Source organism: Chamaea fasciata, unplaced genomic scaffold (genome assembly GCF_029207755.1).
Source record: "Chamaea fasciata isolate MVZ Bird 193981 ecotype frontalis unplaced genomic scaffold, bChaFas1.0.hap1 SCAF_8, whole genome shotgun sequence".
Lineage (NCBI taxonomy): Eukaryota > Metazoa > Chordata > Aves > Passeriformes > Sylviidae > Chamaea > Chamaea fasciata.
Window position 1 is genome coordinate 10,473,525 of NW_027094093.1, and position 19,920 is coordinate 10,493,444.

Sequence of the window (19,920 nt, forward strand, 5' to 3'; positions counted from 1 at the left end):
GTCCACCCTTCTGTGATATCTTTAACTCCTCTAATAGACTTCTCCATTTTTATAGGCTCAGATGTAGTTGATTTGAATATTACTTCTTATGCAACTCTGAGAAAGAGGAAGGACAATATTTTTTTTTCACCAGTTTGAGTTTAACCAGCCTTTTCAATGACTCTGCCTGTAATTCTCATGTGACTAATTTGGCTCAAGGCTTCTTGGCATGCTTTAGGAGACAAGGCACAATCTTTTTTCTTCTTTTTCCCTTGCTGATCCCTGATAAGTAACATAAATTAGAAAAACCTGCATGAAGCATGGACTCTCCTCTGAATCTGAAATAAGTTTTCAACATATGATTGTTGATGGTTTAATTGCAAGTACATCTCAGAAGCAAAAGGAAATTTAAGTTTCCAAACGTACTGACATGTAATAGAAATCAGGCCCAAGTGCTGCCTCTGTCTACTATTAAATATCTGTGTTGAAATTTCTGCCTATTTATAAATATGTCTACGTCCAAATACTTCAGCACTTAATGCAAATTTATCTCACATAACTGCTATGAGGAGCCCTGATCTTAGGAAAGCCCTTGGAATCCATCTTGTCTCTGAGTCTGTCTTTTGTTCCTCTTTAGGGTTTATTTCAATAATTTTTGAAACATTACAAACTAAGGATTCTTATCACTTACCCAGCTCCAGCCAAACCCTTCACTGTGTGAAACGTTGTTATCTATGTGTCTGCACAGCATGCACAGCTCTTTCCTCATGTTCATCCAAAAAGAAACATTGACTTTGTTGTTTGCTATGAGTTTTCAAAATACACTCTGGTCAGCTCTGCAAATGATCATTTCAAAATAAAACTCCAAGCTTATTTAATGATCTCTCTGTTAAAACTCCTGTTAATTGGCAATGGTTCCTCTATTTTAATGTCTTTCAGAATCTTCCAGTAGAGTGGAGAGTATTTTACTGGAGTTATTTTCTTTATCATTCAGCAATTGAAAAATCTAATCACTGCTAAAAATCTTCTGGGCTTTTATTAAGTTAGGTCTGATTTATGTAATTTGCCGTAAAGTTCATTAAAGACTTCATTAATTTTTCACCAATCTGTAACAGTCTTATCACTGCTGTTTTTATTAGCTGAGATAAAATTAACTAGGTTTGACTTTTTAAATTTGGGGGCAAGTCATTTACCTGCCCTATCACCACTTTCATAATAATTACATTTTGCTTTGTCAGATGTGAAATGATTCCCTTCTTATCCATCAGTTCCAGTGATTAGGATCCCATATTTCAGACCAATTGCTTGTACTGACACTTTGATCTCAGCAGTTTATGTTCTCATTAGCTGACTGATTCTTTGGTCTTTCCCTTTTCCAAAAGAACCATTGGGTTTGAGATTTCTAACGCTAAAAAGACATGAAAAATTCCCTGCAGCCTAACAATGAGCCCTGAAGGGACTGATGTCAACCTGGATTTCACTTGTATTTGTCCATCTGCCTTTTCTAGGCCTCAGTGGTCCTTCCTTGGAACAAGGAAGTATGAAAACCCTGCAGAGGTTATGTTTCATGTCAGCCACAACCAAGGGTGTTTTGTAAAACAGGACTTCTTGACTATTTTCTGCCCTCTGATAAATTTTTTCCATTCCCCCATGCACCATCACCTGCGCAATACCAAGATCCATTTGCACTCGACTTCAAATATCAGCCAGTGATTTCCATAAAGACTGTCATTCCAGCACTTGTTGGAATGCTGGACCCATTAATGGCCTGGCAGATCAGTTGGACCATGCTGTTTTGTGGACCTGTGCCCACCAAACCAACCAAATCTAGTAGCTGATGACCTATTTTCATTCAATAATCTAAAAATGGCTACAAGAAAAGTATGATAAAAGTATTTTCAAAGGAAAAATGAAGCCGGTACCTACTCTCTTTTTCCTCTAGAACTAGCACTCAGTAGTAATTTCCTCTAAAATGTATCAATACTAACTGGAGAAGAACCATGATCATCTTGCAAGAGAAACCCAGGGTTATTCAGAATTACTGCTATATATTTCAGATTCTCTTCCTTGGCCACTTTCCCTTCATAGTTTCACTTGATAGAGGAAAATAGCTGTGTGAAAGGTATTAGTGGCCCTTGTATGATAACCCTGAGCCTCGTGCCACAACAATATTTGGAGTCCTTTGTGCCAAATAAATGTTTCAATGCACAGAGCAGAGCTAAGCACTTGGTAGGCACAGGCAATGTTTGAGGCATTTAAGTGAATTCTGTCAGAGACACAGTGACCTGACAAATATGTGTGTCTCTAATACCTCAGGTTAAGTGGTTTTAATCCCTACCATTGTGAGGATTTTGATCAAGTCTCCATTCAAAGGACTCCTGGGATGTCCTGGTGACTCTCATTCACACAGTGATTTTAAAGCTGTGTCACTTGTATGTTTTTGCTAAAGAGAAGGCATGCAGAGAAGCTAAGAAGGAGCCTTTGCACACATTTTAAACTCTGCTTTGAAGCAGGAATGTGTTCTGACATTTAACTGAGAGTTTATTCAGAGATATATCCCTTAAAATTTATTTAGTGGCAAAAGAATGAAAGCATCTCAATTACCCATACTTTTGATTTTTCCTTCTCAAAAGCTGAGAAAAACTATGAATCCAATTTATTTTTAGCTCTCATGATTGTTACAAATAGAGCTCTCCTTCTGCACAACATTTTGGATCTGCAAGCTTGGAAAAGTCTGTGTCAGAAAGGGAAAGAGAATTGCCATCCTTCTGATTACAGTCTCTGGAGATCCTGTGCTCCAAAATGCAAACTCTTCTAGTAGCTACTCATAATTCCCCACACATGAAAGTTAAATTAGACTTCATTTAACATCTAAATTAAAACATCTTGTTCTATTTAGGATTCTTGCCTAATCTTTTTAAAGCTATTGTTTCAATTCTCAGGTTTTCTCTAAATTAGCAACATTTCCTCCTCAGATTTCTCCTAAGAGGAAAGCCCTGTATCTGCACCAAGCAACATTAACTCCAATGGGAACAGGAGCTTGCTCACATAGAATTCACAGCTTTGATGACAAAGATTCAACCTCTGATAGTGTTCATGTCAGATGAATTAACCTGCCAGCAAGGAAACTTGCAGAACTAGGAATTCTTATTGTATAATTGAAAGTTTGAATTCACAAAGACCAAAAGAAAACAAACAGGAGGAAAGCTAAACAAATTATTTCTGTTTTCTTGGAAGTGGGATTTTCTTTTCTGTTGTTTCATGACTTTTTATAACTCAAAGGTAAAACAATAACATTATTGAGATGAATTCTTAATGTCAAAGAATGAAAGAATCTGTCAGTCTGCAATGAAAAATAAGCAATTTTAGCTTTGCAATGGAAAGGTAATTAAATTCTTATCACAAAAATATAGTTTTAGGAATACTTTTTTGCAATGCCCTTTGAGCTTGATGGAAGTTTGAGGACTGAGCACCTCTCAAATCAGAATTTAAAAGCTTTCCACTATCTTCAGGGCATCTTGAGAGCCTGAAGAGCTGCAGAGAGCTGCCTATGCTTTGTTTCAGTTTGCAAAGACATTCCCAAAGCTTAGGACAGACAGGAAAGCCACAGGGATGGAAACTTCCCCACCAACTGAGCAGTGCTGCTCTCTTTCTGATTTCTTGCAGCTCTGCATCCTTTCAGCCCCTGTGCAGCTGCAGTTGATCTTTTCTGAAGCCCATAACAGGGCCTGTTGCTGAGCGGATGCAGGTGAGGCTCTTTAAAACATCCAGCCCTTTCTGATGCCCTCAACTGCATGCCTGTGGCTCCTGCTGCTTTTCCTAATGCTTCTCAACCTCCAAGGTAGCTGCAACCCAGCATTTTCCTCATGGATTCTTCTGTCACTGGTCTCCTGCCATCCAGACCAGGGAGATTTGTTGCTCTTTGCTATCCCAACTACCCCATCAGTGCTATCTCAATCCATTTCTTCCATCTGTTACTTCTGTACTTGAAAAGCCCCCTGCCCGCTCTCTGCCTTCAAAGAGACCCTCCTCAGTATCAGTCTTGTTGAAAAGAGAGGCCTGCATGGCCTCCATCTGCACTTGTCAGCAAACTCCAGCTTGGTTATCTCTGTTCTTATTTTCCTTTTTCTTAAGTGGGTGTTATGCAGGTGGAGATTTGAGAGTGACCTGAGCAAGTCTCTGTTGGAGACTTTTCTATGTCCTGCGTGAATCTTTTATTCCAGCCGCACACTTGTCTTCCACACAGAATGACAATCTACAAAATTGCTTGCTCATTTCATTCAGCACACCCACATACAGACAAGAAGTCCTTTAGGGAATATCAAAAATGCACAGATTATTTTGAAACACGATATATAAAGTGTGGCCTGTACTGGGAGCAGCTGTATGTTATTCATTCTAGCTGCTGGCCTAAGAGCACAGGTTCTTTTTCCAATGAATACTTCAACCTCATGAAATTTTTGCTTGGCATTCTTCAATAGCCTCATGAATATTTTAAAGCATCTTCTACCAGCAGTACTCTTCCTCCATATAATTTTCCCTACGATCAGTTCTCAATTTGGTAAATATCTTGCTCAGAACAACCGTGCACTCTGTAATTCAGGTAAGAACAGCAAGAGATCACAGGTCTGTCCTGTGCACGTGTAGGTTTTTCTCCATGCTTTCGAAATTGCCTATGGTGCTGGGTTTTAAGAGCAGAATAGCACAGGGTTTCCTGTGGTGTGAATTTTGTAAGAATTAGCTACTCCCTGTTGAATGTCAATACGTGACAATATTACATATATTCCATTAAGCAAAGGTGTTGTATGCTGGCTTTTTACTTTCCACCAAAATTCTGTCTCACTCAGCTACAGTCAATTCTCAGTGTCTATTAACAGTAATTGTCTCTAACGTGTCTTATCAGACCATCTTTCATTGGAGAATATTACAAGTTTGTTACACTATACAGCACCCAAAAGAGACAGTCAAAAAATACATTCTCACAGGAATCACTTCAACCATCAAAGACAAATATCTTCTCTAGGAGAGACTTACCAAATATACAAAACAAGGTACAGCAGTATGCATAATGCTTTTCCAACAATATGAAAAGGAAAAATTATGTGGTATTGAAGCTGTTACTCTTAAACTCATTTTTTTGAAATGCATCCTTGAGAATTTTTATGCATTCCTTTAAAGGCAATAAATCACATCATGTTGTCATTAGACTAATTTTTAATATAGAAACAAGATATTTGAGAATTAAAATCAATAAAAAATAGGTGAAGCCTAAATTTGAATTGAATTTCAACACAGTGAGACATTCATTGTCTGACCCACAGAGGTGATGGTTTTATTACTGCTTGTTTCCTATGCACTTCTGTTATTCCATGCGCTTTTTGTACATTTAGACACATTTCTAGCCATAAAAGCACACAATTCCATTTTAAGTGTAGGCAGAAAAGAAGCTTACATTTATTGCCAGATCTACGTAGAAACAGCAGCACTAAAATTTTTTTAAATAAGGTGAAAGATAGAGGGAGCCTTCAGGCCAGGAGTAGAGGTGGTTTTGTACTCAATGTTACTTTCAATTAAAACACGTGTCAATTGTAACTTGTAAGAGAAACACCTGTACCTTGTCACTAATCCTGGACTGGACATTAATTCTCTTAGGTTTTGATTAACTTGTTCCCTATTTACTACACATGTGTATGGAAATACGTATCCATTGCTGATAATTCAGAAATCAGTACTTAGCCGGAATTCTTAGTTATTAAAATGAATATTTCATTAATAGTTTCTTACTCATTATTTCAGTCCATAATATAAAAATACAGTTAAAATGCTAGAACTTGCATTTTAAAACAGTTTTATGTTTTGAATTTTTTTCCAGTGCGTGATTTTCAGTCTTTCTGTAAGGTGTTAAATCTGGGAGTCAGGCAGAAGGTTTTGTTGCTCTGACTTAGTGTCTGGAGAGGCAGTGTTAGTGTCTCCCACTTCCAGCTCAGTGCATCCCTTTCCACTGAGAGTGGCAGAGACAAAAAGCTTCGATTTCTGTGCTGTGTTCAGACAGCATTCAGATAAGGGCTCTGATAGAGAGGGGCTGCTCCCCAGGACCTGATCAGTCACGAAAACCCTCAGGCTCTGATGGTTCCAGGTTACTTATTTATGACATGGATCCTGAGGGACAGCAGCTGGGCAAGATCAGAGGTGGGGAAAACATCCCTGCCACATTCTGGAGGACAAAGAGGTTATGGAACCCTGATCTTTGTTTAGAAGGAAGAGCAAAAGTTCTTTTCACAGGGGTGATAATAATGGAACAGTTACGGGTTGGCCTTAAGGAAGTCTAATGAGAAGCTGGCAAAGCACTTGGGCTACAGACTGGGAGATAACTGGGAGCAGGGGATAAGTGGGAATCAAGTCTTCTTTTTCTGAGTTCATTCAGAATCTGGGTTGTGTTTCTTCTCCCACCTTTCTACTGCCTCCCGTGTGTAGAGTGGGAAAGAATATTTGAATTTCCTGTAAGAATTACAAATCCTATCTTCATTTTGCAAAGAGTTCCTCTCATAAGGCATTTTTGGCATTGGCTGGATTTTGGGTTGTTTGGGGATTTTTAAATTCTAATTGAAGTGAAACAGTATATCAACATTTTTCAGACCAGCATTCTGCAAAATGCTAGGGTGAATATTTTAACTGCTGTATTCTTTAGCAAGACTGTCATTTAAATATGGGGTAAAAATAGGATACATACATTAAAACGCATTTTGTGACAGACATTTTAATCCCTAGTGCATTATTCATTGAACAGCAAGTAAAAGAGTATCTAAGATTTCTGAAGGTGTTACAGAAATAAAAAACCTTGAGAAAATATCAAAATAAGTGATATTTTGTAATTCTTACTAATATTTTGAAATTCGGTGCTGTGATCCCTAAGTGGATCCTTAACATTTCCTGAGTAAACCAACGATAAATTCTATGACCAGAACAAGACTACAAGATTCTTTTTAAGCTAGTGAACTGACGCGACTTGCAAATATTTTGGAATGTATGTTGCATATAGACATAGATTTAAGTTTACTAAGGTCCTTTAGTCCTGAAACACTTATCCCATGAAGAAACTCGTCTGATGAAAAATGTCATCAAAATCCGGTATATTCAAGTTACAGCTTTTCCACTGAGTGTTATTTCTGTAAAGAACTATATCAAAACTCAGATCTAAACACATCTAATCTTAGTTTAGACCCAAATCTAATTTTCATATTCCTATTCATAGTATATTCTATCCTTAGTGGATCAGTCTCAAATCTGAAAAAAAAAAAAAAAAAAGATATTTTAAAGTAAATTTTAATCACATATAGTACCCAATGCTGTTAAATTTGAGAGACTTTCTTTAACTTTGAATTTAAAAGTCCAATTTTGAAATTCTGTCCTGTGGTCAAATTGCTTCTCTGAGCAATTGTATTGAAATAATCAATCTGTATTCCATTTTTTGAGTTATAAATCATGGCTCTCAAAAGTCTTTTTTCCTCTAGAATTATGGAAATCCTTGTACAGTAAATGCAAATCAACTGAGATTTGGCTAGATTTGCTTTTCAAATATCTTGTTCTTTGAAGGTAAAATGAGAAATATTTATATTTTCTAGTCTGCCAGAATAATCTGGATTTTGTGTCCTGTAAGAAGGAACCTGTTTCCAACACAGGAACCTCTCTCTGACCATGAAAACAGGAAGAGGTACAATGCTCAGCTCCAGTTACCAGCTCAGCTCGAGGCAGTGGGAGCTGCAAACTCTTCTGCTCCATCCCCATTTCCAGCCTGCCTCTGCTGCCAGCTTGGTCTCTTTGTCCCTGGTCCTTGTTCAGATCTCACCCAAGTTCATGACCAGTTCCCTGCTCCTGCACGACCTTGAGAGCAGAGCACTTGTGCTCCCCTCCACATTTCCTTAGTCCTTTGTCTCTTGCCTTGTTGTACCCCTGGACATGGCACATTGAACACGGTCACATCATTTATTCAGAGGTGATGTGGCACTGCAGGCTGCTGCCCATCAGCACCAGTGCAAGACTGGCTCACAGAAAATAGAGCCAAGCTGCTCCAATGCTTTACTGAAGGTCAAATGAGCAGTTATCCTGGGGAAGTTCTTGGGCCAGTTCTGAATTTCACCACAACACAAAAGACATGGCCTTATAGGAAATGGAGCTCAGGACTGGAAATACAGTTCCTTGACATTCTGTTGGTGTAAAGCACTATGGAATTCTGCGAGACAGCTATGAAAAGAAATAGTAGGTTTCTTTTTTAAAGCAGGCTATGAAAAGTAGGGAAGATTATTCCAGCTATACAGCAGAGCCTGGATTTAAATTAAACAGTGACAAGCTGCATGTATTTCTTAAACTCATTACAATTATTTAACAACATCTGTGCTCTGGTTGGATAAATCATGGAAAGCAATGCTCTGTCACAAAGGTACTCCATGATTAACATTGAATAACTGCTTTACTAAGCACCTCTTGCTACTCCTGATAACAGAAGTGGCTGCTTGCTCTCCATTATACAATTATCAGGCTCTAATCCTTTTATAGACTATAATCTAGCTTTAGGCCTTTCCCCATTCATAGCTACGCCTTTAATTGAGTTTACTTAGGAGGTGAATTATGCAGTTGTCAGGAACAAAACTGACAGCCTCATTTTTCTACTTCTCAAACAGCTAGCCATGCAAACAGACATAATATCTGGCAGGATCTTGCTATTTGTCTGTCAGCTCCACATTTTATCTTCATTGTTTGTCTAAAATACCTTCTCTTTCTGAAATAATTTATAGGTTCCTGTGACTTCCTGAAAGCTGGGAGAGTCTGTAAAAATGCTGTCAATGTGGTGTCCAACCACACAAACTGATCAGGTTGTTGTATTTGTCTGAATTTTTTTTTAAAAAAGGAAATTTATTACCTAAAGCAATTTATCCAGAGTCTAACAGAGTTGCTGTTCTGTCTCAGTTCCATCCAGAAAAGTGATGTAAGCCAATCAGAGGAAGTACAAGTACTCCTGCCTTTGAAGCCGACGTTGAACCTGAAAATGGAGATAGAAAATATGATTTTGTCACTGCCTCATGTTGAAGTAATGCAGAGCTAAAAGGTAGTTCCTGGTCTGAAGGGATTTTCAAAAGATATAGTAAGTGGGAAGTTTTGTTGTACTTCAAAGAGGAGGACTGGGCAAACTCAACCTAGAGTCCAGCACAGGCTAGCAGAGATTGCTGTGTTTATTCTGCTCTGGATGGACAGAGAGCTGCAGCACAGGGAGACATGTTCTAAAAGAGGCCATTACAAGAAATTGGGGGGATATTTAAAAAATAATAATTAAAAAATGAAGATCAGACACAGCATAAGTCACCATTCAGATTCAGGTACCCCAGTGCATCATCAATGGCACCGCCCAGAGCTAAGGATGATTCCACAGTAAGAAAGTCTTTAACAATTCAGAAGGTGACAAACAGGTGTGATGTGACACACGGAATGAGAGCAAGTAGAGGTGATCATTTTTTCATCTCTCTGAACAAGACTGCACTCCTGCAGATGTGTTCGTTACTGTGAAAGGCATTGCTCTGTTTCAGAGAAGAAAGGTCTTTTAATTTTCCAGCATTATCATTTCGGCTTGGTATTGCCCAGGTTAAATCACTTGTGTGCCTCAGATGAAAGTTTACAAATAAAGCCCCAAATAAAGCAGAAGCAGGACCACATTTCCTAGAAAATACAAATGTAATAGACAGGAAATCAGTCTCTGATGTTTTCAAACCCTGCAGGGCACTCTATTGCTCCCTCGTGTTGCAGTGGAGCTGAGGGTACTACAGGCTCTGCAATACAGAGCCTGTGTTGCACTACAGGCTCTGCTCTGCTCAGTAAAAATCATGTTTCAGTCTGCATCAGCTTCCAGCAGACATTTATATTTTTTTAATTGTATGTTTTGCAAAAATACAAAGACAGTGTTAATTCTGATACTTACTTTCCTAAGCAGCACCATAATGCCATTAATTATAATGCCATAATGCCATTAATGTTACTGTTTTCAGCAGTGCTTTGTCTTCTTTGAAATCAGTTTTAAGATGTTTCATAACTGAGTTTTAAAACACTTCCAGAAATACAGTATAACTAACACAAAACCTTCATATAATCTCCTGAATTTTTTGCAGGTCTGACAGGCACTCTTAACACTTGCCAGAATAATAATAATCTCTGTTTTTCAGGACACTTCTAGTCTAAAATCTCAGCTTCTGAAGAGTTTTAGAAATGTTTTATTTTCTTAGAAAGTATTAGAAACAATCCATCAAAAAGAGCTAGTATTTTCTTACGGGGTGTGTGTGTATTTCTGAGTGCCAGTGGCCGTTTATCTGGTTAGCCAGGAAGGGTAATTAATCACACCAATATGTCCATCACAATGTCACCTGTTTTCCCTTTTAATTCCAAGCAGCTTTCCTGAGCAAGGAAAATTTACAAATATAGAAGTCCCAGAAACTTCAAAGCCTAATTGCTCCAGACAGTTTTTTCCAAATCTACTTATTCCTATGACTGTAAATAATAATAATAGTAATATAGTGCTCTTGCCATTGAAGTATATTATTTCCTAAATAAAGGTCAGTGTATGTGAATTTTTTTTTTCAGAATCAGTACATGAAGTGCTGCTTTAATGAGTCAGAGAATAGAAAAATATTGTGGTTCATTTTACTCAATGCCTCAGCTCATAATTAGCATGCATTTGGTTTTGACAGCTAAATGGGATTGCCTTCATATGGCTAAAACCAGAATGCAGGAACACACAAAACCACAAAAAAGTAAAAGTTTTTTACCTAGGGTATTCCTTGTTTTTACTTCATGTCACTGAACTATGCAGGCATCCAAGACCACTCAAGTGTGGTCATTTAGTAGTATTGCATATCAGTAACTTGGGAGAATCAGAGAGAAATACGACCTTCAGAGATACAGAAAATTTGCATAAGCCAAAAGTTTGTACAAGATTTTTTTTTTTGTGCTACAGAACACCAGCAAGCTGCAGATCTAGATATGTTTTTATTATGTAATGATCAACATTAAAAATTCTATTATCAGAGTTAATAGCTTTGTGGTGGCTAAGGCATGATCAGAATATGCTGTCTTTATTGTCTGTATTAATGTCATCTTTCCATTTGCTGATAAGACTAAAACCTTCTTTTGTTATGAGATTAGGCAGATTTGACTTGGAAGATATACACGCACTCTGATACATACGACATTGTTGAAGGTGCTTTTTCCCCTTCAAGTTTAAAATGTCTTTTTCCCCAGTAAATTGCCTGTGGTATATACATTTTTGTTTAAAGCATGTCACTGCTTTTCCTCTCAGGGGCAAAATTGCTGGGCTTTTGATTTTAATTTCCTTTTGGATAAAACTTTAATCTATAGCTCCTAGAGGCACAAGATGCTCTGAAGTGGGATTACTGGTGAAAATTCTTCTGGAATGACCTTCTTTCCAGAATAAAATTCAAGTTTGAGGATTTTATATGAGAGGAGGCACCCTGCTTGCAGCATATCTTCCTCTTGCTGCTTTACACAAGCATATCAAAGTAATATTCCTTTAAATTTGTTTTCTATGTATATAGACACGCAAAAAGTCAACATCATTTTAAACTCAGTTTTTCAGTGAGAAAAAGTACTGCATCATTTTTATTGTGATGTGTCTTGTATCCAAACATTATTCACCAGCAGATGAGCCACAGACTGTTGTAAGCCAGAGGAAAAAACAAATAGCTCAGATCTTTCATCTTTGAGCAGAAATCACTGAGAAATCCAGATGTTGCCCCCAGCCCTTCACAAAAGAGGTCCAGAGAGATTCAGTTCCTTTCTCTAATTCACCTTCATGAAGCTGTTGTTGGAAATGGCACTCTGTAAATGGCAGCAGTGCAGGGGCAACAAAGCACAAGGAAAGAGTATAATTTTAAAATGCTACTGGCAAATTGAAATTTATTAGAACCCCATTGAAGAATATGACTAAATGTGAAAAGAAAAAGAAAGCTGGTGCTAGAAAATTAACATAACTGTAGTTAAGTCACTATACCAGAGGCAGTGGCCTCTGTTCACACAAGAAATATGCTCTCTGGAGGTTTTTGCTACATCTTAATATCCTTAGTGGTGGCTGCAAAAACGTCACCTTCTCCCTGCAGCACCAGAAAACTGTCCTTTTTTATCAGACTCTAGTTTGGCAACAGCAATGCACACACACGACTTCTAGGCTTGATTATTGCAATCCATTTGAGCGAGGAATGAAGCCATTTGCCTTGAGACAGCTCCAGTTGTATCCACCCACTGGCTCAGCAGCCAGAGCTGCCAGTTCCCTGCCATCAAATTTGCCCCAATTCCCTGTCCTGGATCCCTGCAGAACCCAGTTCCAGGCTCTCATCTTCCCAGCAAGAGTGGGCTGCATAATCAGAGCCACCCCTGAAGCTGGCACTGACTGGGGCCTGTGCTGGCACCAGCTGCTGGGCACTGGGTGAGGATTCTCTCCTGGAGAAGGAGCTGACCACTCCCTCACAGATGGGCTCTCTCCAGCAGTTTGCCAAGCCAGCTCCTGGATTCTTTGTCTACTCAAATCGCCCACTGAAATGAGGGTGATTTGCATGCACCCAGCATGATCAGATTCCCAATCTCTTTCTTCTGGAGAATAATGTTTAGTTAATTTAGATGCTGAAATAGAATTGAGGCCTTTATGGGTATTATCTAAATTATTATTATATGTCAATATTTTTATCTGAAAAGGGTGTCTTTTGGTATTTGGGTTCTTAAAAGACTGTGCAAGTGTAGCTTGCCACTGTTTCTATATAAACACAGATGCTGTGATCAGAGACTCCTGAGATTGAACTTGCCGACAAGTCTCTGATAATAGCTAAAGGCAGATGTCCAGGCAAGAACACTGAAACCAGGTAGGAACAACCACAGGGACAATTCTGTGATATCTTTTCCCAGTTTGCTATAATCTTTTCCTTAGGAACTTCCTGAAGGGATTGCCCCTGCTTTTGCACTGAGTGGGCTTTTCTTATGTATCATACTTTTAGTAAATGGTTGAATAGCTTTCTGCTTACCAAACAAACACAGGAGAATAGGTGTAAGCATGGGACTACATTAGTATTGTAAAATTAACACTGAAGGGTCACCTGGTTCTGCAGCAAACCAAACAGAGATCAAAACTGCATTTGTTTTCTTCATGCTGTACTCTCATACAGGTTAGCTTTCTTAAGGAGTGCAAGGTCTCTGACAATTCTCCAATTCTTTCCTAGGAAAGCACAGCAAGTGAATATATTTATCCTGGTTATACACACAGTTCAGCCAGGCTGAAGGCAGAGCAAGAGTCAGGTAAGCATTGGGTACAGACACTCCAAACTCCAACTTGTTAGTAACTAAGCAAGAATTTCCATCATAGTTCTATTACTGGTCTTTATATTACCCATACATAAATACCATCTCTCAATGTATTGCTTAAAGCAGGAATGCAGCACAGCTGTACTGGATCACACCTAAGGTGATTTCTCTTCCATTTGTGATGCCAAGGGAAGAATGCAGGAATAGGCAGAGTTTATTTATACGTGCAACTACTACTTCCCAACCTGCAGTCATCTGCACTCCTGGGACATTTTGAGGTTAGCATTGCTTTGGGAAATATTTCCCACTTTTAGAGTTCTCTATTTTGAGATGCAGGCACTGGAAGGGTGCCTCATTCCATTTGCCTTTCTGACTGTCACTGAGCACCAAGTTGTCTTTTTCACACGACTGTCACAACACCAAGATTTCTGAGTCATAATGTTCAGCTTGGAACTCATCATTTCATGCGCGTTTGCTCTGCATTGTGTATTTAATTATTTTCTATTCAATTTCACCTGCCATTTTATTTTCCCAGTCACTCCATCTTGTAAGTTTTTGGCAATTCTGGCTGTGGTTTTACAAATTATGCATCTCAGGACACATAGGAATTATTGTATGGAAAGAGAAAATAGGGGGATAAGCCATAGTAGAAATGTAATACAATGAAAACAGTGTGTTTCATTTCATGAAATAAATGGAGATCATGCAGGAGCACCAAAAAAAAAAAAATCAACAGATTCTGGCTGATTTTTTAATAAACAGAGAAAACAGTTTATGTAGCATTACAAGAGGAGTAGGTGTAAATCACTGTTTGGTTCCACTTATTTTTTAAGCATTAGCAGAAATAGTTAAGCAAGAATTTGGTAAGAAAAAACATATTCTGATCACATTATTGGAAGAAACACTGGAAACCTGGTGAATGCCCTGTCCTATTTCGCCCACTCCACAGCTACTGAGCTTTAGATTGTTATCCCCAAGCCTTGGAAATTCTTCTAATTGTTATACTGGTTGTGGAAGAAATAACCTTTAATATTTTAAACTCAACCTTTTAATATTGTAAACTATGGTAGAAAACAAGCAAAGGGAATAAAATGGGATCTTTTTTAAAGATATTACTGAATTTTTACAGGTAGTGAGCACACTGTAAATAACTCCTTGGAATTGCAGCCATTAAAGGCAACTCCCTATCACAAACACAGTTCTAGGAATATTGCCTGCTTTTCACTGTGTAATTGGCATTTCTTGGAGCAAAGATTTTGAATCAGTGATCAAGCAGAAATGTTTTTGTGACCCCCAACCTCCTCAGCTACTTAAATGTAAGTACAGATGCACAAGTGAAATATAAACTATCTCTCCAGTTGGACAGGAATTATCACACACAAGTAGGTTAAAAGTCCCTTTTGCTGTTTGACCCAATACTAGGAATATCTGGGCCAGATCTAATGCAGCATCCTGGCAAAGTCTTGAGCAGTTTATTCCCAAACCCTCCTGTATTGAGGCAATAATAACAGAAGGCTAGGCTTCAGCTTGAAGGATAAGACTGCAACTGTGGAAAAACAGCTGTTTCATCAATGTCTTCCTCAGTGGCTGACACTGAAGGGAAAAGGGTGTGCAATGCTGAATTCAGTGACAACAGTCACCTGAAAAGAAAGCTGAAAAGTATCAGGTGTTATCTCAGACCACTAGAGAAAATCAAAGTGTATTTTGAAACATGCAGACTTACCTGGTTGACTGGATTTCCTGCTCAATGCTCTCTAGAGAGGCTTGGCCAAAAAATTTCCTCATAATCATCATAATATCTGGGGTAACTTGTTAGGTTTGCCACCTATGTGGTTAATCTGAAAGCAGTGTTCCTTTAAATCCATAAAAGAAATCAACATCCAGAAGGCTTTTCAAGGCTAGAATATGATGTAGTTGTAAAGCAAACACAGGAGTAGCAGCATGAATGACAGCTTTACTAAAACATTAGGCTTCACCTAAGGCCAAAATCATGTGTAAGTAGAATAAAATTGCCACTAATGATCTTGGTCATTAATGTTTAATTATGCACTTCATTATGTAAAGTTATTATTGTAAAGGATTTCATTAGCAACAATTAGAATGCCTCACTTCCAATTTATATGCACCTGTTCTTAATTACCATGGTATTGAAATCAATACTGAGAAATGCTTAGGTACTTTACATTCAACATAATGTGCTGTATATATAACTAGGATTACAACACCTTCCATGTTATTAGCTGACAATCAAGTTAACTTAACATCTGCTAAAATATGCTCTCTTTGTTCTAAAATGAGGTCAAATCATACTGCCTGTAAAATCCAAATTCCTTAGCAAAGGCAAAGTTATCAGAATGTGTATGTAACTGATATTTGTGAGCCATTTAAAAATAATCTTTTTTGGTTTCTGTTGTTTTTAACTTCTTCATTCTAGAGTCTGTGTCACTATTATATACCACAGCTATATATAGTATACATAATATAACTGCTAAGTCAGCTTTCTCAGCGTGCATTACCATAAGATATCCTGACAGAAAGAGCTGCTAGGGATAATAACTCTGTGCCAACAGGAGGATTGCAAACCCCAGATGTTTCGTGTGAGGCAACACACTAGAAGCCCATCGTCAATTCACTTCTCACACATACTGGTTCAGCTTCCAAATCAATTCTTATTCTTGTAATTTTTCATACATAGCTAGACATTCCATATGGAAAGTCCAGTTTCTAAAATATTGAAATGAGTAATGGTGTTTCCTTATGCAATTAATGAAAAGGTTTCTTGATATGTATCAGTGATTATATTAAACAAGCAATCCTTCAACAAGTAAACAATCCTTTAAGCATCAGTGAGGTTTTAGAGCTGAGCTAAAATTGCTCAGACACAGCAACAAGCACAGGAGTAGAAGGAGAACCCTCCCAGTTTCTCTCTTTCCTCTGGCGTTGTGGTTTTGAAACCCTACAGCCCACTGCGATTTCAAACACGTTGTAATTTAAAGCCATTAAAGTAAAAACAGTTTGTGGTAAATGGATCCCCAAGCACGCTGGACACCTTCAGGAAGCCTGGTGTGGCTTTTTAGATTGTATCTGGTTCCTCAGCTGCCTGGCATGCTCCAGGCAAAACGTGGCCTAAGGTGTCCTCCCAGGAACCAGACTTTTGTTTAACCTTAGGTGTACTTGAGTCAGACCAACCACAGTGCCTTTATTTTCCTCTCTTCCCTGGCCATCCTCCCACTTATTTGAGCTGCAGCAGCATCGGAGCAACGGCTCTAAGTGATGAATGGTCTTTAAACCACCTAAATCTGATCAGGTCCATGTGGTCAGTTGTGCTCCAAGCCAAAGCGTTTTGACATATGGGTGCTCTCTTGCACCCATCCCATAATTCACAGTATGCTCTTCCCCTCTAAAAGGAAAAGCAAGGAAAGTGAGGAAATCTCATAGCACCAATGGAGTTGTAGGAAATAGTCTACACAGCCTTTTCAGCACTTATAAGACAACTGACCCATGACACAGTAATACACAGAATTAACAGAATCAACCTATTTTTCATAGGAACAAAACCAAAAGTTTTTTACTAGTTATGACTTACTGGTATGGTACATCTATAATAAACCATAGCAACTTTTTTACATGAGAATGGAGTTCTCCAACAAATTGTCTTACCCAAAGATTTTCTTCCATGCCTTAAACATTTGCTGGCATTTCAAGATGATGCCAAAAATTTTGCCTGTGAGATTCACAGGGTGATGGAGGTCGAAACTGTCTTCACAGGATGAGTTTAACAGGAGGAAACTTCAAAGAAAAACTGACTGATGTGGCAAGTACATGAAAAGCACAAGAACAAAGCAATACTCTCAGTTGTGGAGCAGTTAGGATTTGGATCTGAACACCTCAGACTTAAGTAAACACCGACAAACCAAATTAGCACAGGCAAACAACAGCTAAGGCTTGCTTCTAATGCAAATTAAAGGCTCCTCTTTAGGGTATTTTTTCTGAAACATGACTTATAGATGCTCCATTTGCTAGCCATATCTTAATTGCATTACTCTGATGTTCTGGCTTTAATGCATATTTTTAAACATGAATTTGACAGCGCAATGGCAGTCCTGTAAAACGTTTATTTAAATTATTGTTTTGCATCCATTTCTTTAATTATTTTATTTAAAATAGACATTCAGATGAACAGTCCTGAAAGATCTTGTTCATAAGGACAATATCAACACTGCAGAAATATCTGCAATATAATTACGTTGTCAATGTATTTTAAATTTTGCAGGTAATTGCAGTTTATCTCCACAGAAAAATAGTCTAGATAAAAATAATTGTCAGATATAATCGGAGAATCTACTTAAGTATCTTGCTCAAATGTGGTAAATGTTTGTTTAGGGCTTGGTTTAATGCTTGTGAAAGACTAAGGAAGTGAAGCAGGTTAGATCCTTGCACTGGATAAGCATTCCAGCTTTTATCTTCCAGTTCACCAGAGACTGGTTGTTTCTATTTCTGGGACTTTCCTACATAAACTGCTACTCATACTGGATGTGTAGCACTTTTGTGACATGCACAAATTACGTATCCTTCTCCCTTTCCCTTGGTACAGAATACCAGCTTTGTGATGCAGGGCAAGGCTTTTGTCTGGTTTGGGATCAGTCACTGAGACTCTTTTGCTATAGAGTGATTGGAATTATTCATTAATCTTCCAGACCAGTAGTTTTGTCTTTCATGAAGTAAAATTGATTTCCTTATCTGAGCTTGTGAAGAAGTGGGATTGTTCACCTTTCTTGATTTATAGCTCAGGATGGACAGTAATGGAGAAGCCTTGAAAGCAGCGGCTTTTGGGACTCTAGAAATGACAGGTCTTGGTGCAACAGCCTGATATTTACTCATGGGTGGGCTGCATATTGCACTAGATAGCACTATGAAAAGAGGATATTTAAATTTGGAGAGAATAAATCCTTGGGGAGCACTAGCTTTTCTACAGATTTGCTTTATTCATTCTCTTCTGGAGAGCTTCACGACAGTTTATAGTGCACAACAAATCTCTTTGGTTGCAAGAGGAGCAGATTTATTCCACCATGCTTGAATCACCTGGGAGAAATAGAAGCAACTTTGAGTTGAATTACTGAGTAATCCACAGCTTCTTTTTCAAGGAGCAGCAGGCCCAGGAATAGACAGCATTTCCATCAGAATTGCACCTATTTTCTGGCCAGATGGTAGCAAGGAGCATTGGAAATCTGATTAATATTCTGTGGTGGTTTTTCCCAGCTCCCTGGTTACTGGCCCTTCAAACACTCCAGACCTTTTGAGAGCCTTCTGTTCATAATATTAATACAGTTGTACCTCGTAGTCCTTTGGGCCACCACAAAAAGGGGTCAAATCATGGTTCTCCTCTTTGATTTAACTGAAGATCTGTGGCACTGTCCTATCTAGAAGCTAACATTTCAGGACCTATATTGTTTCCCATTCCTTTCCAATGTAGTCTGGGAATGACTATGCAGTCCTTACATAGCCACAAACACAGATTCTTGAATCAAAGCCTGAAAAAGAGCGTCAGTATTACTTTAGATTTAGTCGAGGCTTTAACCTTTTATCCACAATCTACACAACCTACTTCACAGTAAAAATGCAAATCATTTAAGCCTAGAGTATAATTAGAGTTCCAGACCTAGATACCAGTTCTCTATGGCTGCTGGTTGACTAATTTCTTATTTCGTCCATTTTTCTTTCTACTGAGAAGATACTAAAAGTACTGCATTAATGTGCTGTGGACAAAAAAGAAACAGAGATAAATTGGCTTTGTATACCACAGTTGTTCCTTGGTCTGCAAAATAATTGCCTTGAAAGCCATTTTTCTTGCTGTTTGCTCCTACATTCAGAACTGTCTGCATTAATAACAAGGCTTTGCATCTCGGTATTACTATAGCAGGGCATAATCTCTGCTACAGTAAAGTTTACCAGTCAGTGTCTGTGCCAAGATCTTTTTTGCACGTTCAACCCTCGTGGTTAGTTAGGAGAAGCCACAGGGGCTGTAATTGCATGTGTATTGCACCAATAAACAGAGCAGGGACTATGTGCCACTAATGACAAAGTATCAACCCCCAAAAGAGCAAAAACTTAACACAGACCTTTGATGGTTCTAAATTCTATTCCTCATTTAAATTATGTTGTCCTTTATCCCTTATAAACACTTGCAATTGCAGTGAGATAAACCCTTCACAGAGATGTTACCCAGCAGGTGGTGTCACAGGCTATGAGTGTTTCCAGCAGCTGGAATAAATATCTGAAATGTAAGTCAGACACTGGAAAACTAAAAGCTTCAAAAGTGGGTTTTAACACCACTTGAAATCATAGCACTGGGATCTCTGACCTACAGACATTGCAATTTGGGATCTCCTGACACAGCGGCTCTTCTGTAATTTCTGGTAGCATCAGCAGGACTTAGCTAAGCATGCAAGGAAGGAGTCTGAAATAAATACCCTCCGTGCTCAACACAGCCGGAATATGAAGGTCACCTCAGGAAAAAGAGGTCACCTCAGGAAAAAATCAATGTATGCCAAGAGCAAAGGGCCCACACACAATATAACCTACTATTATCCCAAC

At 38.4% G+C, this 19,920-nt stretch overlaps 1 long non-coding RNA gene across 1 annotated transcript in view; it reads left to right on the forward strand.

Annotated features, from left to right (window-relative positions):
- LOC136293176 (uncharacterized) overlaps window positions 1-11,002 on the forward strand; it is a 68,361-nt gene extending 57,359 nt beyond the window's left edge. Inside the window, exons 2-3 of the long non-coding RNA XR_010722105.1 lie at window positions 8,772-8,849; window positions 8,944-11,002. This is a non-coding gene — a long non-coding RNA (uncharacterized lncRNA). The remainder of the gene's footprint in view (window positions 1-8,771; window positions 8,850-8,943) is intronic.
- Window positions 11,003-19,920: the final 8,918 nt, after the last annotated feature.